Source organism: Lactuca saligna, chromosome 7 (genome assembly GCF_052625555.1).
Source record: "Lactuca saligna cultivar CGN05327 chromosome 7, ASM5262555v1, whole genome shotgun sequence".
Taxonomy (NCBI): domain Eukaryota; kingdom Viridiplantae; phylum Streptophyta; class Magnoliopsida; order Asterales; family Asteraceae; genus Lactuca; species Lactuca saligna.
In genome coordinates, this window is record NC_136423.1 from 70784898 (window position 1) to 70790897 (window position 6000).

The following is a 6000-nucleotide window of genomic DNA, read 5'->3' on the forward strand; positions in this document are numbered from 1 at the left end:
AAAATCCCTTTGCAACCAGTCGCGCCTTATAAGTATGTACATTACTATCCATGTCGGTCTTCTTCTTGAAGATCCATTTGCACCCAACTGTCTTGTGACCTGGTACATTGTCAACCACGTTCCAAACTTGATTGTCATACATAGATTGTATCTCGTTGTCCATAGGCTCTTTCCATTTAGTAGTCTCAGGGCCTGCCATGGCTTCCGTGTAGCTGCTAGGTTCATCCATACTCACCAGTGTTCTATCACTAATAAGTGTATCACCTTTTGCAGTAATATGGAAACCATAGTAATGCTCAGGTGCATTACTAACTCTTGTGGAGCGCCTAAGAGGTACACACTCTTCTGTGGGATCAACAGGAGTTTCCCCCTCAGGTTGATTGCTAGGGTTTGAGGTTCCTCCCACTATTTCCTTGGCTCATGAATTCTCTCTCGCGTAAGACTCCTCTCCTTGCTACAAATACCACATTATCACTAGGTCTATATAAGAGGTAACCAAAGGATCTCTGTTGGTAGATGATGAAAATACACCTCTCGCTTCGAGGTTCGAGCTTATCGTGAGACTCGCGCCTCACAAAAGCCTGTCAACCCCAAATATTGAGGTGTTCCAGATTGGGAAATTTTTTGGTCCGCATCTCATGAGGTGTTTTGGCAACCTTCTCTGTAGGGACTAGATTAAGGATATGGGCGACAATCTCTAAGGCATACCCCCAAAATGAGATTGGTAGCGAAGCTGCACTCATCATAGAATGAACCATATCCAACAAGGTTTGATTGCACCTCTTAGCCACACCATTAACCTATGGTGTCCTAGGAGGTGTTAATTTTGAGATAATCTTACATTCCTTAAGATAGTCAAGGAACTCTGTACTAATACACTCACCACCTTGATCGGATTGTAGCATCTTAATGTTCCTGCCCAACTGATTCTCCACTTTCTGCTTGAGCTCTTTGAAACGTTCAAAGGTCTCTAACTTATTCTTGATTAAGTAGACATATCCATATTTACTAAAATCATCAGTAAAAGTCACATAGAAGCGGTTAGCATCTCTTGTGGCGGTTCTGAAGGATCCACACACATCAGTGTGTATAAGGTCCAACAAACCCTCACCCTAAGCACAAGTACTAGTGAAGGGTGACTTTGTCATTTTCCCAGGCAAACAAGATTCAGAACTATCATCTGACTTTAGGTTAAATGACTCCAAGACTCCATCCTTTTGGAGTTGGCCTATTCGTTTCTTGCTTACATGTCCAAGACGACAATGCCATAAAGATGCTTTATCCAAGCTAGTGGAAGAATCAATACACAATACATTATTTCCTAGGTTATCAACAACCGACACAGTTTCATATACACCATCAGAAGATAATGCTTTAAAATGAAAAACATTACTAAAGAAAGCATTAATACCACCACTATCATTATCAAATGAAAAGGTAAAGCCTTGTTTGTACAAACCATGAAAGGAAATAATATTTCTCGCCATTTCAGACGAGTAACAACACTTATTCAAATCTAATACTAATCTACTACTTAGCAACAAAGAATAAACTCCAATCTTGGAGGCATGTGAAGCTTTCCTATTTCACATGATCAAATTTATCTTCCCATGCTCCATATTCTCACTTCTTCTTAGTCCCTACAATTCAATAAATATGTGAATACCACATCCTATATCAAGGATCCAAGAATTAGAATGGGATGAATTATTAGACAATATAGTGTATATACATGCATGGTTGGGTTTAACTTTCCCATCCTTCACATCTTGCTGGTACTTTGGGCAGTTTCACTTCTTGTGCGACTTTTCATGGCAATAGAAGCATTCCACCTCTTTAGGGATAGGAGAAAGAGTGACGAAACCTTTCTTGGTTCCATTTGAAGAGGATCCATCAAGGGTCTTCCCTTTGGTTCCCTTCGAAGGGCTCTTTGTCACACCCCAAAACCAAGAACGGCGGAAATGTTCCGGGGTGGAGGACATCATGTGAAGTATCATAACAATGTAAAGTAGTAAACAAGCAACAACATCATCCATTGCATTATAAATAAAGTTTTAATACATGTGTTTTCTTTCATAATGTACAATAATAAAATAAATAATCAAAATGAGATGAGTCTTATCTGTGCCCCGTCTTCTCAAAAACTTGGCCATCGCACGTGTCTAACTGATGACCTGAGAATACAAGTTATTTTGAAAGTGAGTATTAGCTTTAAAGCTGGTGAATTCATAAGCATTTAGGTATTATTGTCATGTTTTGGAATACTGTTAAGAATGTCGTATAAATCTTTAAATAGAACAGTTGATATAAGTATGAAATGTGGTCGTCTACCAAGACTCAAATGTTTTATAAGTAAAATGATGGCTTTTCCTTTCTATTGACTAGTACTAAAAGTACTTAGTCTAACTCTTTGTTTATGTGAATGTATCACAAAATAAAGTAAAATAGGAAAATGATATGATAGTCTTCTACCAAGACCTAAATGTTCTTTAAGTAAAATGATAGTTTTTCCTTTCTATTGACTAGTACTAAAATTACGTAGTCTAACTTATCATTTATGTGAATATATCACAAAATATAGTAAAATAGGAAAATAATATGATAGTCTTCTACCAAGACCCGAATGTTCTATAAGTAAAATGATAGTTTTTCCTTTCTATTGACTAATACTAAAAGTACGTAGTCTAACTCATCGCTTATGTGAATATATCACAAAATAAAGTAAATAGGAAAATATAATCATGTAAGTGTTATCCCTGGTTACCAGGACTAACACGCCATCGCAGTAAGCGACATGTATAACCTAATGAACATCCGAAGATTATCCAATTGTCCTCTATAGCAGCAGCAGGTTGGAGGAAGGGTTAGTCCCGTGGCCGACTCCTAATATAATCGTTAACCTAATAATCATCCGAAGATTTTCATCTCATCCTCTGTTGCAATAGTAGGATGGAGGAATGGTTAGTTCCGATATCGATCTACTTATTATAAGTAATAACCTTAGACATCCGTAGATGTTCATCACCCAGTGTTGCTAACAGCTGGGTTCCGGAATGGTTAGTCCCATATAGACATCCCATCGAACAGGGATAGGCAGGAAAATTTACACAGAAGGTACGAAGAAATCTTCCTAATATAAGTGATAACCTTAGACATCCGTAGATGTTCATCACCCAGTGTTGCTAACAGCTGGGTTCCGGAATGGTTAGTCCCGTCTAGACATCCCATCGAACAGGGATAGGAAGGAAAATTTACACAGAAGGTACGAATAAATCTTCCTAATAACTCTAGGTACACGTATCCAGGTAAGTGAATACAGGATAATGTATCTAAGTAACAGTACTCACGTATGGTATTCATGTTAGCGTATTCAGATAAATGTAGCTATGTAAACGTACTCATGTATCATGTAATCCTAGGTAATTGTACTCATGTATCATGTAAGGTATTGGTATAGACTCATGAATGAACTGACTCTTGTGTGATTCCTTGTAAAAGGAATAATGTTTTGTTTCTTCTAACTATCCCTATGATAATTAACTGGAAAGTAATTAGTTGTTCAAGTAGATTTATGCACCCTCGATACACCAGGGTGTGGAAAACTGAACGATATGCGTATACGTGTAGTTTTGCTCAAGAAGGTAAAAATAATGGTTTTGCAAGATATCTAGGAGTTTTGAACAATAATTAAGAGTGACTTGATGTCATTTTAATAAACATTTCAAAACTAATACTTTTGTTATCAAGGTATTTTAAGATAGAAAACCATTTCATGTGTCACCTTTTGAAGTATGTGAAATCTACTGAGTGAAAACACAGTTATAAAATACATAAGATTGATTTAATAACATACTATTTTCTACTTGTATTCCCCCCCCCCCCCCTTAAAGCATTTAAAATCATTTAAAATATTGATTAAGGGGTATGAACTCACTTGTTGTGAGTGGTTCTAGCGAGTACGCGTGTAGGGATGAGAAGTTCCACGAATGATGTCCCAAGACACAATAATTCCTAAGTGACATATAAGGACACATATTGACATGAATATAGTGTTTATAACATCTATATGAAAGGAAACACCTTCCGGGACTAGGTAACACCTTGACCAAGTGTTGGAATCACATGTGACTCAACATAGGAAGGTATAAAGGCACACATATGAGTTTACAACCATGAGTTCACGGCCCAAGGGAGTTTACGGCCGTAAACTCATGGTCACTCATGGGTTTGTGTAAGTATGAAAGCTAGGGAATGATTTAGGGATATTAGCTTTAGCCTGGGATGAGAAAGACCACTTCTTTTGGCATTTTTCGGGTGTTCACGGCCCAAATGAGTTTACAACCGTAAACGCATGTCCAAATATGTTTATGAGGGTCTTAAATGTCATAAGGAAGCATTCTAAATTCATGCCTAAGCCTTAGGAAGTGTTTGTGGCACCAAAACACCCCTAACTTGAGTTTTCAGCCCATAGACCATTTGGTCATGTGTTTCTAGCCGTAAACACTTGTGGGTGTTGGTATTTTGGTTGTTTTGGGTCTTAGGCACATCAAGGTAAAAGGCTATGCTAGTCTCTTGGCTTAAGGGTGGCATTTAGGGCATTTTGACACCCAAAAATGGAGTTCACGGCCCAAGAACTTCCTTGGCCGTGAACTCACTTTCAACCATTGATTCTATTTGTTTTGGACGTCTCAACATGTCATAGGTAGTCTCAAGGTTCATTTCCAAGGCTTTGAGGGACATTGGGACACTTTTGGCCCTTAAAATGGAGTTTACTCTCCAAGATGTTCTTGGGGAGTAAACTCACAGATCTTGTTGTTTTGAGTTTGTTTTCTATCCCTAAACTCATTTGTGTACAAGTCCAAACTAGTTTCATGGCTTAAGGAAAGACTAGGAACCATTTGGCTCTTGAAAAGGAGTTTGCTCTCCAAGATGTTCTTGGGGAGTAAACTCACAGATGTTGCTGTTCTGTCATGATTTTGATGTTATTAAGCACAATCTAAGCTATATAATACAACTAGATTGAAGTACTCACGATTTGGGATATAAACCTGAAGATCCGTGAGAGAGAATTTGGCTTTTCTCTAATTGGAAATGTAACTAATGAATAAATATGGTTCAGTTTTCTATTTATAGTCCTGAGATTTTTGGCAGAAAATATTTTATTCCCGAAATGAACTCTAATATCATAGAGTATCGAAATAACAGTGTTGTACAAAACCCTAGTGCATCCACTCTCCTGATATTTCCTGAAGTGTTAAACCTGAAATACTCAAACTTATACCCAACGTCTGGAAGTTCTCTGTAACTGTTCTAACTTCTATTGGCTTGATATGGTTTGTTCAGAATGGAAATTTCGGGTTGTCACACTCTTCCTCTTCTTTCATTTGCCTTGCCCGATTGCCAAGACAGGGGCCACGGTAGGAGTAGGAGTGGTAACAACCGACTTAGCTTTAAGACCACTTTCTGTGGTCTTCAAAAGTATTTGAAGTTTGCAGAGTGTAACTTCCTTCTTGTTCATGTGGGATGTCATACAGAATTGATCATAACATGAATGTAAGGAGTGCAAAATGATGTCAATTGCCAACTCATCAAGGAAGTTCACATTCAGTTTCAGCAATCGGTCCACATACCTTTGCATTTTTTTCATGTGGCCCGTGATGGGTTCACCATCCTTCATTTGGGTTGTTATCATGGAGGAGATGACTTAATATCGCTCTTGACGAGCATCTGATGGTAACGGTCCATCAAATCCTGGTGCATCTCAAAAGGATAGTAGTCCTTATAGGACTTTTGGAGCTCGACTGTCATAGTAGCCAACATGATACATGCCACTTTGGTAGCATCTCTTTCATGTGCCTGATATTCAGCGATCTCCTCAGGAGTAGAATACGGCTCGATTTATTTAAGCTCCTTATCAAGGACATATTCTTTATCCTCATACCAAATGACCATCCTGATGTTCCTAATCCAATCCATAAAGTTGGATCCATCAAAGATGAC